Here is an 18,441-nt window from a genome sequence, read left to right on the forward strand (position 1 = left end):
TGCGGCTAAGGACCCTGAGGCAAAGGGCGGCTCCAACAGAGGCAGATCCAGAAAGTGTCTGCAGGGTAAGTCAGCAATCAGCAGACACCAACAATAACTGCGAGTGTGGCATGGGTTGGGTGTAGAGCAATTACTCTACTCCAGAAAGCCCCTGCCACTCTACCTTACCTCCCCATAGCATAGACTGCCATTTAAAGGGAAAGGGAATATATATGTATATATATATACATATATATATATGGGGTGAGGTGAGGGGTTAAAATGGGGGAGGGGGTGGGGTGCAATTATAAACAAAGGGAAACAGGGGGTGGACCTGCTAAAACAACATCTGTATTTTTTCAGTAAAAATGTTTGTTAAAAAGCTTTTGATTATTTTTGAATTCAGTAAAAGCACATGTAACCCCTTTTCACACATTACATGTTGTTATGTTACATCTTCAAAATACAAAGGCCATTTGTTTGCCTTTTGCTGAATTGCATTCCGGTATTTGTAATCTTCCAGTCAAGATGGGGGAATAATGCCACACTTTTTGCCTAACATATTTCTGTCAGGATATATATTTGGGTGGGTACTTTACTATAGTATGTGGGTTTTTCAAATCACCGTCACAAAGCAGAGGACTGTCCGAAACCAGACATGGAGTGGAGGAGGCGAAATTATGCCAGGGCAAGTGAGTCCTGAATCTTTGGCCAGGATGTGGCACGAACGGTTGCGTATTAAAGACTCATTCTGTGATATCACTGATGTAACTGTTTATGCAAATTTGGGAGGCCACACATCTTTTGCAGCCCAGGGCCCTGCAAATCCTAGGGCATGCCCTGGACCTGAACTCCTTCAAATTCCAGAGATTCTTTAAGATGGCGCTAAGCCCCTCAGTGCCAGGCCGCTGAAGGCTGTATATTTCACACAAGGATGCTTCTGTTCTGCCAGACCCCAGAGCAGATGGCGCTGCAGGAACTTCAAAGCACGAGCTCTCGCTACAGTGCAACGTGCTAGTTTGGGCCCAATTAGTAGATAGCAAAACGTGCATTCGTGTGTGCTGCCTGAGACAAAGCAAAACGGCCCCCAGTCTTCAGCAAAAGAATGACGTTATGGTCATAAAGTATTTGTACACTATGAACAAGACACCAGCAGGTGACCTAAAGAATAACATATATAATAATAATAATAATTTAGCATTTATATAGCGCTACGAACACTCAGGTATCTGAGTGCTGCTCATTATTACCCACAGTGTGTGGTGGTCATTTATCGACCTTGGACGGATGAACGGCTGAGTTTGGCTCTGCCAGGATTTGAACCTGCGGCAGCAGACTGCACAGATGTTTAAGCTAGCGCTCTGCTTGCTGTACTGTCGGATCTGCTTATGTAGTGAACACATTAAGCAGATAAATAAGGGTAGAGTTCACAAATAAAATAAAATTTAAAAAACTACAGAGAATGTTTCCAAGTGCCAGATACTTTCAAATGTGCAGGTCACCATCTTAGCACAGACGACTTGTGCATTGCAGGTACAGGATACACTGGCTGGCCACCTTGTCTAAGCTATTGCATGGTAAGCCCTCTCAGCGCCTTTAAATGACATGTCATGGTGAAATGAAAGCAAAAAGGAAACATGTCATTTCCATCCCTGACAAAGGGAGGGAAATGCATGAAGGACTGCAGTGGCCTACACTGATTCCATCCACAGGGGAAACAAATGAAGTATAACGCCCCCGGGGCAATGTCGTGTTATAGGTACCTGAATCCAGGGCAGTTTCTAGCCAACTTGGTGCCTAGGCCGAAACACTAGAATGCACGCCCCCCCCACCTCCTCGCCCACACCGACTGACAAACATCCCCCACAAACTACACCACTGTGTCGCGCAACAAAACCCTCGTCAATTTCAAGAAATCATTGATATACAAATGGAGCTGTTTTCATTACATTAATGTAAGTACTTTACAGAAAAAATATAATGTGAAAACACAGCTGTTGCTGTCCAATTACATGGTTCTTCTGTTACCTGTTTTAGGAAAGGCCTTGCCTGAATGCACTTTCAAGCTGTCTGTACTGGCACACTGCAGTGTGACCAGCCTGCCAGGGACAGAGGGCCCACTAACCACTGGCTCTGTGTTGCAGGAGTTCTGTTCGTACCACCTCACTTGTATTTCGCAAGGGTCAATACTAGAAGAATGTTGTCATTCCAAGATGGATAGTCTGGTTCCCTCCTATTGCACGCTTTCAAAATACCTCTATGAGAGTGGGAAATGGGACAAATAGCCCAAATGAGTGTTCCTGTCTGCTTTGCAGTAAATTAAAGAGCAGTTCATCAATATAACAGTGATCAGAGATCTCTTTATTTGATAAACAAGTCTGTAATAAAAGGGCTGTATCTGTGAATCTCCAAATACATAACTGACACAAGGGTTGGTGCTCACCTCACTGTTCACAGCTCTCACCCTTACATTAAAATCTTTGTAACCATGAACCATAAATGCTCATTTGTACAGCTTAAGTTTCTGGATACAAGTATAAGATGGCTGCAACCTCAGACCCTCAAATGAGACGAGGAGGGGCAGGGTCTCAATGTGAGCATGCCCAGCCCCCAATACAGAAACATCTTTAGGGATTATATCTATAGACAGGAAAGGATACCCTACAAGAGACACCCAATAAACAATGCCAGAAAGAAGGATTATTCTGAATGATTCTCCAAGCAATGCCTTTATTATTTCAAGCTACACACCTACAGAATGTCTACTGCTGTGACCACAGGTTTCAATGATGTCAGGGCAGGGATTGGACCCAGGGTGGAGAGAGCAAAGTAAAGTGTAATCGAAGCAGACCCTATTTACCAGAATACCTAGGAGGCAGAGTAAGCATTTTCAAAGGTCTTTATGTGTTAATAAAATCAACAGGGCTCAAGACCTAAAAAACATGTGGCGAGGGGGGCGGGGAGGGTCTGGTTCATTGATATACATACAAGAAGAGTACACCTTGATATGCATACAGGAAGAGAACACCTCTTAAACTTAGATCTGCAAATTGAATTCAGTTGGTCCTTTTTTTAATAAAAGGAAGTGCAAAGGACAAATGAGCATTGGCCTTCAAAAAATGTATCACCGCCCGAAAAATAACCCAAGTGAAGATCTTTCTATAACGTTGCCAGCAAAGTGTAAAAGGATGCACACCTTTTAAACAATCCAACAATCTATATTGAAATATTCCCTGTAAAGCTAAATCCCAAACACACTTTCCCTCCTGGGCGGATGCCCACTAGTAGTCTCCTTGCCCTGCAAAATCCAGGAAACACACAGCCACACTCTCTTATAAAAAGAGGTCAGCTGCTGCTCCACGACTTCACTTACTCGCTATGTCGCTAAAACTGCTCAAGACTTTTTGTCAGACATCCTCCTACAGATTGTGCCAGGAATTTCTAGCAGCATTGTAGGATGGCAATTATTGCAGGACTCTCATTCACACATCTTTCTCCCTCTCAGCATGGACAGTTCCCCAGCCTTACCCTTCCACCCTGGCAGGATCCCCGATCATTCTGACAGCTTTTCACATTCGTCTGAACCCCTGGAGATTTACTCTACCATCATGATGAATATTGACAAAAGACTTCAAATGCTGTATTGCTACAGGGTGGTGCCCCTTTAAGAGCGATGCGACAGAGTGACGTAACTCCGCCGCTTCAATAAATGGGGCATCACTGTGTGCACACAGCAGAGCACGCGCAGAGCCCGTACCAGACGCCAGTGTCTCTGTGTCTTCTGTGGGGGATCCGGGGCACTCATGGGCCTGGGACGGCGGGGCCTACAACACTGGCGACGAGGAAGTCACTGATAAGGGCCCACGTGTTTGGGCTGGCAGTGGTGATTCCCGATGGTTACAGGCATCCATAGCGACGTCGGGAGAAACGCATTAGCCGCAGTGCCATTGAGTGCACAGAGGTGTGGCATAACCTGGACTGCCCGCCATCTAGAGGTTGCGGCTCCCCTAGGGAGTGCATGTGCACCTCTAGGATGAATTTGTGGTGCGTCTGTGCTGTGTGAATTGACATTTCGAGAAAAAAAAGAAAAAAAGAGGTATTTCTTTTTCTTTTTCTTTTCGTCTTCTTGCTTTCTTTAATCTCTCACCCATCTTGGGGAAGGAAAGGACAGTGTTTTGGTGTCCGCTGGTCACCCATCATGTGGGGAAGTTTTATCTGGCCCCTGTGAAGTCTGTGAAGAGTGGTGGACTGATTTTGTTTGTGTTCTGGCTGTGGATCCACCGCAGTGTGCCTGCACTAAAAGGGGCACATGCTGTTGAGTCGTGGCCCTAGATTTTTGGATGGTGCTCATGCACACTACCGGAAGTTGGTCTGCTGGTGGTGGCAGAGTCATGGATGGAGTCCAGGGAAATATGCCTGCGGGGGTGGCTGCAGCCCGGGCAGGCGTACAGACGCCCAGACAGCATGGTTCTTTGACTCTGCTGCCAGAGTTTGATGTGTCCAGTGCACCATCCAGTCTAGGCCCAAGGTAGAATCTATGGATAGAGTATGTGGAGTTGTACTTCAGAGCCATGGGTGATGTGAATGATGAGGCGAAAGTGTCAACTTTGGTCTACGCTGCTGGTCCTGCTGTGCACAAAATATTTAAAACATTACGGCCAGTTTATGATTTTTACGTGGCAGCGAAAAAGGTTTGGACAGAATATTTCATGCTGTTCGTCAATTTAGCATACGAAAGGTTTTTTGATGTGCACAGCTAAACAAAAGGATGATGAAGCTCTTGATACTTTTCACGGCAGGCTGTGGCAGCTGGCATCCATGTGTACGTGGGGTGATGAAGAGAGCATGGACTGCAAACAGCTGGTTCAAGCCTGCGTGTCAGGCAAAATGCGACGACAGGTGCTGAGGGAGCCTGGTTTGATCCTGGCGCGCATTCTCGAGATGGGCCGCTCCCATGAGTTGGCAAACCCTAGGGTGTCCAAGATGGATGCAGTCATGCATACTCTAAAAATCGACCAAGTGTGTGTTGTAGGGCGAGAACGAGGGGCCAGAATGGCGAGGAGAAGTGTGGGTCCTTGCAATGAAAAAGGACTGGACATGGTGGAACCATGCCTGCTGTGTGACTATGATCTTCCACACGTGGCCAAGTGCCCAGCGATGGGACCCATATGTGGAAGGTGTGGTGTGTTCCTAACCATTTCGGATGCCTGTGCCATGCTCCATATCCTGTGTTGATGCCCAGGGGCCCTGTCAGAATGGTTTAATTTGTACAAAGGCGTCCCTGGAATGTGGCTCAGATGGATCAAGAGGAGGATTAAAGGGTCCACGGAGTCAAGGAGGAGGAGAAGGAGGAAGATGTCTTCTTCATCTCCAGTGTATACAAGCTGATGGCCAATAAGAGACAGCCAAAATGTGTGGTTAGTGTCAATGGGTCCGAGGTGCCTGTGCTAGTAGACACTGGCGCATCTGTTAATGCAATGGCATTGAAACACTATGAGGCGCTGCCTGGTCCTCCAGAACTGAGCCGGCCCAGTGGTTGAATTTTCACATTTGGTCGGGACAGACCCATTCCGTTAAAAGGGGCATTCATCTTGAAAGTTGATCATGAAGTTAACACCATTATAGCAAGATTTCTCGTCACTGACATCAGCGAGCACACGTTGCTGAGCTGAGCTGGGCTGCAGCGGAAGCGCTGAAGATTGTGAGTTTTGCCTACAGGGCATATGTTGCGGACATTCAGGCTGTTCTGGGGGAGTTTGCGGATGTGTTAGTTGGATTTGGTAAGCTGGTGGGTGAACATGTGAAGCTTCACATTGACGACTTGATCCATCCAGTGGTCCTAAAACATAGAAGGATCCTGTTTGATCAGAAGGGACAGGTCAACAAAGAGCAAAACCACCTGGTTCAGCAGGACATTATTGAGAAGGTGGAATGACCGACCCGTGGATTTCTCCTATTGTGGTGAGAAGGAAGCCCTAGCAGGCAGACTCACTTTGCATCTGTGTGGACATGCACCTACCAAACAAGGCCATCAAGAGAGAACGACACCTGACGCCCACCATTGATAACATTGTAGCGTATTTACAGGGGTGAGGTTCATCTCTAATTTGGATCTGAGGGTGGGCTATCATCAAGTGGTCCTGCACCATGAGTCGAGGTACATTACAAGATTCACAACTCACAGGGGCCTCTGCCGATACAAGTGACTCAGCTTTGGGGTTTCGTTGGCTGCTGAGGTGTTTCAGAACATCATTAGAGAGGTGTTGGCTGACCTACACAGAGTTTTGAATATCAGCGACGACATTCTAGTTTTTGCGAAATCAGAGATGGAACACATGGAGAGGATGAACAAGACCCTGGAGAGACAAGTCACTGGGTCTAGCACTACACAAGGACAAATGTGAGTTCTTTCGTAGGAGAATTGTCCTTTTTGGGTTTGTGTTCCAGGAAGGGGGTTAGTCGCCAGACCCAGGAAAGGAGAAGGACATCCAAGAGGCAAAACTTCCTGAGACTGTGTCAGAAGTCTGTAGCTTCCTGCTCACTGTGGGCTGTTCGTTAAGAACTTGGCCACATTGTCGGAACCTCTGAGGAATCTGACCAAGAAGGACACAGTGTGGCATTGAACCCCGCTGGAACAGGCAGCATTTGACAAGATAAAGGAGGTGCTCAAAGTCAATGGAACCATGGAGATTTTTGATCTGAGCCTGGCGTCAGAGATTGTTGTGGATGCGAGCCTGTTTGGTTTGGGAGCAGTGTTGATGCAACTTGATTCAGGGGGTAATGTAAGACTGTTGCATTTGCAAGCAGTGCCCTGTCTGAGATGGAACAATGGTACTCTCAGATAGAGAGAGAGTCTCTGGCGGTGCTGTGGGGATGCCCGCATTTCAGGTTATACTTTTTGGGGAGACCAGTAACTGACCCCAAGCCCCTCATTCCGATCATGGCTGGATTGTCATCGAGACCACCTGCCCTGATTGAGCATTGGATGCTTGCCCTGTTGGAATATGGAGTGTGCCTAGTATACCGCCAGGGGTTACAGAATGCTGCAGACTATCTCTCGAGACATCCGGGAGGGAATGATGGTCGGCCAGAGGCAGGTGTAGCCAAGGCGAAGAGTTTGTAAAGCTATTGGTTGAGTCAGCGACTCAAAACTGTGTTCGTGCGGGAATTGTGTGACGTGTCAGTCAAGGACGAGTGCTTCCGCCTTCTTTGTGAAGCATTGCATAAGGGTGAGTGGAAAGGGTCCTTATGGGACTGAAAAAATTGACCCAGGAGACCTGTGTGATATTCCAACAGCTGTGGAGGATCAAGGACAAGCTATTCTTCACTGAGTCAGGATTACTATTGTTACTACTTAGAGGACAGAAAATGGTGGTTCCATCAGTCAAGATCCCGAAGGTAATTGTACTGGTGTATCAGGGGCACCAGGGTGCTGCCAAAACCAAGGCGCGCCTGAGACTTAAGGTGTTGTTTCCGAACCTCGAAATCTGCATTGACAAATTTATGAACTGTGTGTGGTGCCAAGCGGCAGCCCCTGTGCAACGGGAACAGCACATTGAGTCCATGCCAAGGAGTTGTTGCCCCCGGGAGACGGTACACGTGGATTTCGGGTTCACAGGAAGGGACACACATTTTCTGGTTTTCATTGATCAGTGGACATGATATCCGGATGTGGAATTTGTGGAGTCCACGTTGTTTGCGCACATAGAGCCAATCAAGAACAAGGTATTTGCCTCGCATGGTTTCCTGAAGGAACTCACCGTTCCAGGGGAACAGTTTTGCGCAATTTATGGTGGAATGCGGAATACACCACAGGAAGATTTCTCCAGTGTGGCCAAGGACAAAGGGAGAGGCAGAAGAGCTTATGCTGACCCTGAACAGGGTGTTTTGCATGGCCCATGGTCAGGGCACTATACCAGTTTTTGAGGGAATACAGAGTGACTCCCCACTGCTCAACAGGAGTTGCCCCTGCAGGGGCACATTTCAGGAGATGCCCTTGTGGTTTGTTGCCGGACCTAGAGATGGCACAGCCCGCTGAGATTGATGATGAGAGAGTGGTGGAAGAGAGAAGATCCAGGAATGAAAATGAGAACATCCGTCGGGATTAGCAGCCTCATCGTCTGTCACCTGAAGACGAGGTGTTGTTGAGGAATCGGCACCGTGAAGGAAAGCTCTCGCTGACCTATGAGCCATAGCTCATGGACGTGGTGGGAGTGAAGGGGTCCATGTTCACTGCGTCTGATGGTAAGGTGACAGTAACCAGGAACTCAAGCTTCTATTGTGATGCTGGAAATGCATCGGAGGGACACAACCCTCCGTATGCTTGTCCTTTACTGCCTTTTTATCATGTGTTCTGTCGTGTTTTCCGCGCAGGAGTTCATATGGGACTCCTGGCGGTGCAGCTCTCTCCCTTTTGGTTTGGTGAACAGAACCGTGGGATACCCTTATGGCACCCATGGGTGGGGGTACATCCCTGTGCCCATAGTGTATGTTTTTGGGTACCTGTGGGTGGCCCACAGAGCAGGGTATGGGCTGGTGGCAGCTCCAGGCTGAATTTGACAGGTGCGCTGAGTATCCTCCATTTTGGGATACCCAGGCCCTGCCATTGAAATCAGTTGATTCCTGATGGAAAACAAGATGGCCCTTGTGGCCTCTTGCTTTCTATTGCCTGTTACCTTGTTTTCCCAAAGTCCTGGGAAGCCCTGACTCTGTCCCTTCCCCCTGACTGGCTGTTGGGTGGAAGTTACATATATGGTGTTGTTGTGAAGTCCACTCTAGACTGACTGGAGCCTTCCCAGTGACTGTATGTTGTGGGTACGCCCTGTGGGTGGGACCTGGGTGAACGAAGTGTGTGACCAATATGCATTTCTTGTTGTGGCTGTCTGGTTTCTGGTATGAGAGACAAAGACTGAGACAGCCCTGCCCGAAACTGGCCTGAATGCAGTGTGTAGTGTTGAATGGCTGGGTACTTGTCCCAATCCACATTCCTTGTTGTGAGTGTCTGAGAGGGAGGAGGATGGCCTGAATGCACTGTGTGGCTGATTGGCTGACTGACTGCATGAATGCCCTTCTGTATGATTGGCTGCTGAGAGTGACCCAGCAGTGTGGATGATTGACAAGATAGTATATCTGGGGACCTTTCACCACTGGAAATTGTTCAGAAGCGTTCAGAAGCGTTCAGAAGCTGTGTCTACACTTGAAGAGTAACTGGAACTGCTGATCCTCGACGTCCAGCTGGAAGAAGAAGACTTGCTGTTGCATTTGCTTCGACCTGATCTGAAAGCTGCCGAATTCGTCGAAGACTGATCCGAGAGAGGACCTTGTAAGGCGCCCTCTTCTCGTGCTCCGAGGGACCATGGATCCTTCGACGTGTCTTCGAAGAACTCTACTCCACCAGGTACATTGGGGGGGTAAAACATTAATAGGAGGAAATAAGACTAGTGAACAATATATGGACTGGGTTGGTGCTATATATCGTTATTTTACAGGTTGCCCAGGTGGGGGGATCTCCACACAGAACTGTGCCTAGTGGTAGGGGCCAGTATTCTGCCTGTTGTTTCAACCAGCTTGCGTTCTTTCCTATCTCTATTGCTGGTTTCCGCGTTATTGATCTGTGTGACATTTTAATCGTACAGTTGATGCACTTTAATGAGATTCGATAACATTGGTGGTACCACTTTAGAATTGTATATATTTAACATTGTTGATTTCCGAGTACAAAGTGCGTTATTGTGATCGTGTACATACCCTTGAATATTAATTATATAAAGACTGTGTTTTCAGTAATACAGTTTGCGGACATTCCTTTGTGGGGGCTCGGGGACTACACTGTACTTAAGAACCAACCTGCATCACCTCCTGAGAAGCTAGGCCTTGATTGCTCGACTACGTTACCAATAATAGAGAATCTTGGCTGGGGTCCTCTGTGCCTCTCCTCTACCATATAGAGAGCGGAAGTACAGACACCCCCCCTCCAGTCTTTACATCTATACAAAGGTAGGAGAGAGTGGTCAGGACAGACACACCCCAATAACTGGAAACGAAAAAGAGGCTGGGAGAGCCGAGGACAAATGGATTCCTCAAGAAGCTGTCGATGCAGGGCCGACAGAGGATGGACGGTCAAGCTAGGGGGGACCAGGAGATACTCTCAACAAGAGCTAAGAAGCAGGCCCTCCCGTTTGAAGGACTATGTGCTGGATGCATGAAGAAGGTGCTATGTCTAACAGTTCATTTGTTATACCATGTGTGTTTATGAATTCAAATGCAGGCGCGCAAATTGTTTGGATGTACTCTATTCTGTTCGTTGTTGTTATGAAAAAGGAGGAGTGTGGTGGTGCCCCTTTAAGAGTGACACAACAGAGTGATATTACTCCGCCACGTCAATAAATGGGGCGTCACCGCGTGCGCACAACCATGAACGTGCAGAGCCCGGACCAGACGCCAGTGTCTCTGTGTCTTCTGTGGGGGTCCGGGGCTACCACACTCATAGGCCGGGGGGGCAGGGATGGACTACAACAATTTAGACTCTACTACAATCCGACTCCAGAAATTTAGGAGTAACACTAGAAACATGCGTATTGCCTTTGTTCAGTTCCACTTAGCGGTTGAATGGTGAGACGCTTACGCAAATCTCTCTTCCATGCATCATACTAGAGGAACTAAGGCGCCAACAGCGAGCGGTGCTTGAAACTTCCAAAAGTGGTCACCCGGGCTCAAAGAGCCTTTGACCCAGGCTATGCTACGTAGTTCCACGTTACTACTCTGCCCATAAGAGGCAGAGGCAGCACCTACTGCCACAACTCACCCCAGCCACGACAATTGCAAATATGCACCCCACCTAGGAAATTTCACCTCCCAGGTCAATTGTGCACCCCAGGGCATTTCCTCACCAGGCAGCCGCCCGCTTCGTCTGGGCTACGAAACAGGCTTGCCTGAATCCCAAGTTAAGATTCCGCAGCGAAGCAAGGGCCGTTAAGGAGGCTTTCGAGACTCTAATGCCTGACACTGCACCCCACTGGGGCTCAGGGGGTAAGACTTTTAGAACCGGCCAAAATCTGCGGGGAAACAGTCTACAAAGAGCATGTGAAAGCAGAAAAGGTAAACACAGCAGTGTTACCATGGTAAGGTGCAACTATATGGCAGCAGGAAGGAGGAGAACTGCACGGCCACTCTGAGTCAAATTGTAGAAGTAGGCGCAGGCACATAGACAGCCAGGAATTGGAAGGCAGATGGGGGAGCCCAGCAGGGCAGCAGGAGTAGAGAAGCTGTGGCGGCTGCTGGGAGAAGGTGAGCTGCAAAAGTGAGGAGAGTGAGAGGGCGGCAGTGGAGAACTTTAGGGTCACATTGATTGCTCCATCAGAGATTAGTGCCCGGAATCCCACCATTCTGATTGGCTGAGCTGCCCTCAACGTTCTCAAAAGCTTGATAATTGCATCAATGGTCAGAAATGTTCCAAAAAGGGTGCGATGAAATTCACAACGTCTGATGCAAGAGTTGATTCAGTGCTCTCCCAAGCTGGAGGAAGAAAGCAAAGCAGAGAAGCAAACTCGCCTTTGCTGCTTTGCTGCGCCTTGAAAAGGCACAACATTGAGCTGGAGTGCAAAATGCAAGAACAAAACCAATTTTACGCTTTCATTTTCGACTCAGCTCATTTGAAACTAAGCCCTTGTTTTATGTCACCATTCAAATTAAAACAAGGACCTATTATATTTCGCTTCTGTGCTGAAATGTCCCGCTTTTTATTGTGCCCAGATTATTGTATTTACGTATTACTCTTTCTTTTGTAAATCAGCATAGAGGCTGCATTTTGAAATGTTCGCAGTGTAAATTAATGTGCTCGGTTCTGGGTGGATTTCCCTATCACTGTGACATCTGAGAAAATTAACATTTTCTTGAATGCCTTGGCCCTAGTATATACCCCATGCATTTTGCCTAGGCATCGTGCAATAATTCTTTCTCTCACTCGATACATCCACTCACTCATAACTTAAGATCCCCACTGTCGTCACCCGCCAAGAGCATCCCCGTCTAAGAAACCGGACACCTACAGGACACTCACATTGCTTGCATCATTCAGTATATCACAACAAGAAAGCAAGAGAGCAGTCCCCAGCAACACGTTTCTAATAACCTTGGGTAACCCGATTTTTTTTTTAAACCCAGACAGGCCATAGACATAAAAGTTGGACTACCGTAAATACAAATAAAACTGTAGTCCTACTTCTATGTCGCTGGCCTTTTGCAGGGGGCTGGAAGGGGGGTGTGCTCCGAGGCACACTCCCTCCTCTGAGGAGAGTGCCGGAGAGGGGAAGGGGGAGGGAACGGGGGCGTGAAAAGCATTTACGCACCCCCATTCGCGCAGGAAGTGTCGCGCAGGACCCAATTTTGGGATTTTTCGAAATTGGGTCCCGGCAAAAAGCGGGACCGTAGCTCCCACCCTTGCAAACTCCAGGCGGGGTTTTTAAAATTAAAAAACTTCCGGGTCCCTGGGACGCAGGGCGATTTCCCCGGACTATCCCGGGAAAACCAGGACGTCTGGTCACCCTAACCTAACAACATGTCATACATTCTCATGTACATATTTTTATGGAAACAGGCTGCTGTGGTCACAACTTATTACTGCGCCAGAAAAAAATTATGCTGGAGACTAAGTCCAATTGCTGTTGTGTGATAAGGAAGTTTAATTGATCTGCCCTATGGATTACACGTGTTTCGGCAAGGTGCCTTTCTCAAATCAGGGCTTATCCAACTTTATTTCTCTTGATAGTGATAGTCACGTTCCAATAGTTACTAGGCTTGTCTAATGGGATTCTCAGTGGTGTATTGTGGGAACCGTAGTACTGTGAGGTTACAGTTCTGAAAAGTTAGAATTTGCCTAAAGATCACTTGTAAAGAGTTTTGCATAAAAACTTGTAGTCATGTTCCAAATGTTACTAGATTTGTCTCATAGGATTCTCAGTGGTGTATTGTGGAAACCGTAGTACTGTGAGGTTACAGTTCTGGCCATAATTAGATAAGCCCTGATTTGAGAAAGGCACCTTGCCGAAACATGTGTATGCAGTTGGGATTGATCCCCGTTATTACACTTCCAGTAATGATCAAGAGAAATAAAGTTGGATAAGCCCTGATTTGAGAAAGGCACCTTGTCGAAACACGTGTAATCCATAGGGCAGATCAATTAAACTTCCTTATCACACAACAGCAATTGAACTTAGTCTCCAGCATAATTTTTTTCTGGTGTAGTAATAAGGTGTGACCACAGCAGCCTGGTTTCCTAATTAAACAAACAGAGTTGAGGAACTCGAAGTCTCCGTTCTATGGCACACCAATGCGACAGTGCAAATTCTTGCATATAATCAGGTCGCGGGGGTTCTAAGTGATATCAAGCCAAAAGTTCCTTCAAAATCTGTACATATTTTTATGGCTCTGTCCAGAGCTTCTGTGCGGCGGCAAAGGGCCCAGCAGCAGGGGGTGGGGGGCCTGCAGGCATCTCACTCATGGAGTAAGCACAGAATGAAAGCGCATCCTGCAAACCGCATCCATTAGCACCTTTCGACTGTGGCCGACAACAAAAGAGTGTAGTTTCACAGTTGAATGAATCACAGGTCCTTGTTGCGAAATCTCCTAAAGCAGCACAGGCCCCTGCTGTCACATCTCTGAGTGCATCAGAGCCCCTGCTATCGCATCTCCCTTCATCCAGGAAGAAGCAAGGCATGGGCAGGAAACCGTATTCTCTGGTGCTCACACCCGCCCACCGTCCATTCATGCAGTTAAGCAGCAACCATTAGCCCCTGCAGTCACAGCCAGTCCATGGTCAACAATTAATTCAGGAGGTAAGTCCACTGTAAAACTATATCATTAGTACTCTGGTCAGTCAGTCCATACATGCAGACCTCACAACCAATCAGGTTTCCTGAAGCCTCAGGGACAGACTCGGAATGTCCTATAGGACAAAGCCCGAACCAAAACCAAAATGCTAGTGTGGGCCATTTTTTGGGTCAAAGTGATCCACTTTTCTGGCCCATGTGGGAACCCTTTTCGTAAGTTACTTCACCATGCAGGTAGTAGTTTTGACCACTTTTACTGAATATATATCCTTTAAAAATGCACAACTTGCATAACATTTTATCAAAAACCTACCCCTCAAGTACTACTCAAACAGTCTGTCACAAAAGGAATAAATTGCCATTTGCAACTGTGGGCCACTTTTACATTGGTGCCCGGGACAATTGTATGCCCCAGTCCGACCCTGCTCAGGGATACTATTTAAATCGCTTTACATTTGATCAATTAGAGAACATGAAAAAACATAATCATTTGCAAAGAAACTTTTTAATTTCCATTACAATTGTGGGTTGGGTACTTCCTCTAGCCGTGTCATGGCACCATATGTTTTGTCAGACTGCTTCTGAAGCCAGGGATTGCCATGCTATCCTAAGCCCATCGGATCCCCCAACAAGCATCGATTTATCCTTGGCAAAGATGGCAGTTCTGAGGAGGCCAAGCCAAGGCCTCCTTTTACACCGTCACACACTACAAAAACAACAGGAGAGACCGCGCCAAAAAGCCAGCCAATTAATGTTAAAGAAGCAATTGCCAGTTCTGCTGTCCATAACCAGTGAATAGCAAACATCCTGTATCCAACTGCAATGAACAGCGTTTGTCAGGGGTTCGAGGCAAGGGCCTAAAATCCCTGGTTATTTCTCTCCAAAGTATACCCAGGGTCTCCAAAAGCCGCAAACCATTCTCGCACAGTGCATACAGCCAACAGCCAATTATGAATTCTTGCACTTCCTGTCGCCTTTTGCTAAGACAGCCACATAACATCCATGTCAGAATGATGCTGAACCTCTCTCTGCAAGGCGAGGTCGATGAGATAAGGAGCAAGAAAGATAAAAGGTGGAGTGTGGATTCCTCAAAGTTCCCCACAAAACGGGTGCCCCATCCCTTGACCTAAAGGGTGTGCCGTGGCTTTTTCCTTTAAAGTTATCCAGCGGGAGCATGCCGACGTCTGTGTATTCTGTAATTCCTCCATCCAGACATCAGGCAACAATGTGTCAAAGTCATATTAAGCCAAATCACGCTCAGCGTTTGAAATCCAAAGGGATTCTTGCAAGAAGAAACTATTTTCACCTGGTTGATAAAGAGTACTAGGAATCATATTGCAAGCCCTTGCTCCGACCGGAAAAGAATGTGTAAAAACAGATGCTTAACATTTAAATCCGAGGGTGCAGGGTGGAGGATGAATATTTTCTTGTTGTTTTGAGGAGGAGTGGGGCCCCGGAACAAAATAACCCTGACCATCAGGTATCCCTTGAGATCCCACTTTACATAGCTCTCAACCATTTGTCTGGCAAAGGCGGGTGAAATCACCCGATTTTGTTTCTGGCGGGTGAGACGCCCATTGGAATGAATGGGCATGCAGGAGACTTGGCGGGTGAGTCAGCCCTTTGCAAGGCGGGTGACACCCGCCAAAAGCGGGTGAGTTGAGAGCTATGACTTTAAACCAACACATGGTTTAAAGCCATCATGATATTTTCACATGGGTGTTAAACCAATGGAGTCCTTTGGTTTTTTCTGTTAAATTAAGTTATTAAAATGTTTGAAGTATAATGAATTGGTCCTTACACCAGGTTAATTATATCATACAATTAAGCAGGTATTATATTATACATCAAGTCTATGAAAACAAGAACTATAAGCTTTAACCGTGAAGCGATAGACACCATGTACTCATTGAATTGAAGTGAATTGATAGGGAATATGATAAACGCAAGTAATCAGACTCACAGGAGGTGACGCACAAGACAAATGAAAAGAAACAGTAGGCGGGGGAGAGGTAAGCATGTGGATTAAAGGCCAATTGTTACTCCTGATCCAAGTAAGTTGTAAACACTTCCCATTTGCTAATTGTGGCGGAATTCCATATGTTCTTTCCAGAGAATCGCAAAAATGCATTATTTCTCTAATGTCATATGTTTTTTTACACATAGTTAAAACAGGTTGATTTCATAGGACCTTAGTCAACCATAAACTGTGGAACTCAGTTACACTTTCTTTGAACAAGTAGTGCAAAATAAAAGTTTTGCCCCTTTTTACAATGCTAGTTTCTAGTTCGTATTAGAAATTATTAAAATTGCACGGGACCTTTTCCATGGAAGTGCAGACGTAATAGGTCATTTCTGTGCAATGCACTCTTCCAATTAAAATGGCCCCGAATGTACATTAATGTGTAATTGATTTCCGCTACGTTTATCCGACTGAACGCTCTCTGATCCGTCATAAAGATTGTGTGGCTAAGTGAGCGGGTAAAATGGCGGCACTCCTGTTGATTATTGAAAACCTGAGTGATTGATCATGTTAATACGCCAGTTCCCTTCTTACGCAAGCACTGCCATGGCCAAAATGTGTAGTACCTTGCATTGAGAACACAGTTTTTGCAGACTGGGCCTGCTCTAAGGTAACCAGAAGCAGAGAGGCTCTGAATTATTCAAGCTAACGAGGCTGGTGATCAAAGGACCCCTTTGGTTTTTGAAGTCGCGTATTCTATAAAGCGCATCTGCCTATCATAGAAGATGTCCCCACCCCGGGCCCCCTGCATTATGTGTAAGCACGCCGCCTGTGTAAGCACGCCCCCTGCGGTTTCTGAGAAGCATCCCCCCCTCCGGCCCCCAGCTCACGTTCTGCACTCAAAACTGATGCCACATTGTTTAGAAACGTATTTTCCCAGTTGCATTTACAAACCCCCTCCCCCACCCCCACAGCAATCTGTCATTTCAGAGAAATTGAAAATGACAAATATATCCTTCCAATCTGGAGTGCAAGATGTTTTGACAAATATTGATAACAATGTATTTGAAACAAGCTGGCCGGCTGCCCGGGAGCTGGCATGGGGCGTGTTCTACGCGCTTTGCCCGCCATTCTGATCTGTGTCCCTCGTGCTTGGATGTTTAAGCTGCTCTCCCACATGATGCACTGTGCTAATTTCTCTGGTACTTCAAAGTCCTGACCCCGGTAATTACCTCCTTCCCAGGGCGCTGATTCGGAACTCTTCCAGTCCCTGGGGAGAGGTCTGTTCCACAAGGTGCCAATCAGATGCCCTTGCAGCCTGGCAATGGCTGTCCTGTCTGTCTTGGCAACAGTGAAGGGGGCGGCCATTTACAATTATACTTAAATAAATAACGATATCTAAGCGGAGCCCCCCCCCGCCGGGAAGTGGCCTTTGATTGGGTTGAAATGCTTGTGGTCAACCTTTGCTCCAGGGCAGGGTCATAGACCTGTCGAAATTACAACAAAAAACAAAAAAACGGCCTGGAAGTCCACGTTCCGCCATCCACTTCTGTCTTGGGCCAGATTTCTTGCCTTTTTCATGGTTAAAATCGAATTTGTGCACCTAAAGGTCGGACATTTTCTAAAATGGCAAAATATTTGTAAAACACCATGAAACGAGGACAGATTTTTACTGTGGAAATTTTAAAAAGCCGTATCTTATTTTCACCACAATAAATGCAGTTTTTAACTCAAAACATTTCAAACATGCTATAACACACAATTTATTGTTTTCAGGGAAGGCTGGATAAGATATTGAGGAAGTCATACATTTTGTTCTTCGTGAAACAAAAAAGGTAACTCCTTAAGGAGTAAACATTTTATTATCTACATCTAAAGCTCTGATATCTGACATCCTTTAAAAAGACACCAGGCACAGCAACATTGCTAACTTGGAGAAAAGTTGTTGTAAAGCCAGATCCTCATTAGGGGGCCAGGCTCTAAAGAGATCTAATACCAAATTAACATCCCAAAGAACTGAATACCTAGGCTTTGGAGGGGTTTTGATACGAATAGACTTGAGGGCTCTTCGCACTAAAAAATGTCTACCTACCGGCTCCCCTTTTACCAAAAGGTGTCCTGCTGAGATAGCAGACCTGAAGCCATTAATGGTTCTATAAGCTTTGCCTTCTTTAAATAACTCCACTAAAAAATGAACCACCTCTACAGGAGGGGCAGAAATGGGATTGGGGTGGCTAACCACACACCAGCTAACCCAGCGGTTCCAAGCTGAAGAGTATCCCACCTTGGTAGAGGGGGCCCAAGAATCTCTGATGACTGACATAGAGTCCTGCGAAAGTCCTCGGAAGCACCAGGAAGCGCTGAAATCTTCCATGCCATAAGGGAGAGGTGCTCCTGAAGGACCAACTTGTGAGGAAAACCTCCCGGGTTCGTTAGTAACTGTGGATGAAAGGGAAGAAGACGAGGAATGTCTACTGAGAGCTCTAGGAGAGCCGGAAACCAAATTTGGGAAAGCAAAAAGGGGGTTATTATCACTAGCATGACTTCTTGTCTACGAACTTGAACCAATACCCTGGCTATCATTGCAAAGGGAGGGAAGGCGTACAGCCTCTGACCTGACCAGTCCTCTAGAAACGCATCGGTAACTAGAGCGCCAGGATCTGGTCTCCAACT

This window comes from Ambystoma mexicanum, chromosome 7p (genome assembly GCF_040938575.1).
Source record: "Ambystoma mexicanum isolate Mex_15411 chromosome 7p, UKY_AmexF1_1, whole genome shotgun sequence".
NCBI classification, from domain to species: Eukaryota; Metazoa; Chordata; class Amphibia; order Caudata; family Ambystomatidae; genus Ambystoma; species Ambystoma mexicanum.